Raw genomic sequence first — 2,414 nt, forward strand, 5'->3', positions numbered from 1 at the left:
ATGTCAGTTGTGATCACTCACATCCCCTCTATCATCGCTCTGTGGCCTTCTCACCCTGAAAGTCTTCTCTGCCCTGCGACTCCTCGTCTCATTGGCCTTCGCTCCTGTCTCTTTGGACTTCTCTCACATCCCTATTCTCTGTGGCGTTTAGGCCAGTGCTTGGCACAGGGTTAGTGCCCAAGAAATAGTCATCAGCTTCTTGGCACTCTCAGAGCACTTTAAAGATTGCCAAGTACTTGTGAGCCCGGCTACTGGGGAGGCTGAGGCTAGCGGGTGTCCAGCTCAGGAGCTCTGAGCTTCCTTGGGCTAAGCCAGCTGGGCATCCTTGCCACTGGGCCAGATGGAGCCAAAAAAAGATTGCCAGCTGCTCCCTTCCCAACAACCCTGGCATCCAGGTGACAGTTACTACCTGCATCTCACCGAGACTCAGTGAGGGAAATGACCTATCCAGAGTCAAACAGCTGGACTTCAAGGCACAGAAAAGGTCTTTGAGTTTGACTCTTTCTCTTTTCTTACATCGTAATTGAGAATGGCCACCAGGTGGGTCTCCATTGGACAGGGGACCAGAGCAGCCCTCTTACTGCTGGACAGCTCCGAGCCTTGGGAAGCCTTTCTTTGCATGGAGTTGAATAGGAGCTATCCAAAGGCAGAAAAAGACAATTCCCCTCCCTCGGAGGGGTCTTCAAACACTCAGTCTCTTGCTCCTTAGTTTACTCGGTGCTGAACATCCCCAGTTCCTTCAGCCCATTCTTCCAGGAAGGATCCCCGATTCCCTCTTGTTCCTGGCCAGTTCTTCAGGACTTAAGCGACTCCCTTGGGCAACGAGGGGCAAGGTGGGCAAAAGAAACCCCAAACTTTCCTTTTCGAGAGCTACCTCCGGCCTTTGGGAAAAACTGCCATCGGATGGCCTTCTGGCCTGGGCATCTTTCTGGGCATTTGTCTGCTTGTGGAGAGGACTCTTCCCAGCCCAGAGGATCAAGGCAAGATTGGGCTCTGCCCTTGGGAGACTCCTGTCAGTGACTCGTAAAGTGGTTAGCAGAGTGCTGCTGCCGCCACCACCACCACCACCACTACTTTTATTAGTGTGTCACCAAACATTTATTAAAGGCCTGATCTGTACCAGACACGTGTCCTTTTGTGTGCCAGGCTTTTAGGGCAAACATCTAGGAAAGCTCATGGAGCCCTTCTCAAAATCATGTTTTTAAAATGCATAAAATGAAGGCACATCGGATTACAAAGGAAGCCAATCCTAGTGAAATAAAGATTCATCCCCCCAACCAAGTTCATGGACCCCTTGAACCCTAGCTACAGTTCGTTGGGGATCTGTGACTAAGAACTGCATGGTCCCTTTCCACTTTCTTGCCTCTGAACTCATTCTGGGCCTCCATTTCTTTGTCTGTAAAATGGGGGGTATTATATGATGCAGCTTCTAAATCTCCTTTCCAGCCTCAGGTTGTGTCCTTGGATGCTCAGTGGTTAGCCCCTGTGACCCACACTGGACTTGACAGCAGCAAAAGACATAGCCCAGATGGAAACTCACTGACCCATCCACCACAGTGACCAGGAAAGAAGACCCAAGGCCAAGGCCCTACAATCTCCCAGGCTCCTAACTTCCCCATTTCCCCCCAGGTAGCCCTTCCTCACTTGCTCCAGTCACCACGAGAGTTGTGGACTATCATTGTACCTTGCCATCTACACTGGCTATGCTGTATATATGCAGGCTTTACCACTTGGCCATCTCGGCCTATTCCTCCACCCCACCTCATCGCCCATACAGTCAAGCCCCTCATCAACTGGCTTCTTAAAATGTGGTCCCCGGAAGCTCCCAGAGTAGCCCAGCTGGGCTGGAAGGACAGGGGGGCCTTCTGGCCAGATGTCAGCCCTCACAGCTCTGGTCGCCACGGCCTCTGGCTGCAGAGCTTCTGCTTGGCTCAGCCCCTTTTCAGAGGAGGATTATTTCCGTTCTCCCAAGAGGCTCTTCCCAAACCAGTGAGCTGCTGACTGAATGGGCCCGAGAACGGAAAGAGAGTCCACTTCCTCATTTGGTGGGCAAACAGGTGAGGGGGCAGAGCCCATGGGAATGGAGACGTGGCTTCTTCCGAGGCTCCTTGGGTTCTGTGGCAGCACGAGCACCTTGTTTTCTGGTCACTGAGCACTACTGTGTGCCCGGTGGTGAGGGGGGTGGAGAAGAGGAGGCAACTAGTACTCCTTTCCTGGGGGCTGCAATGCCATTGCCTGGCAGGGGAAGAGTGGGGCATTGGACGCTTGGTCCATCGGGCACCTGAGGGGCTTAAACACTGGCATCGGGTTAGGATCTCTGGCTCAGAGGGGGCTGGGGATGATGGGAGGCATGTCCAACACCCCTCCTCTCGCCACTCCTCCATCGGTCCCCACAGCCACATACACTTGTTTGC

This window comes from Monodelphis domestica, chromosome 5 (genome assembly GCF_027887165.1).
Source record: "Monodelphis domestica isolate mMonDom1 chromosome 5, mMonDom1.pri, whole genome shotgun sequence".
Taxonomy (NCBI): Eukaryota; Metazoa; Chordata; class Mammalia; order Didelphimorphia; family Didelphidae; genus Monodelphis; species Monodelphis domestica.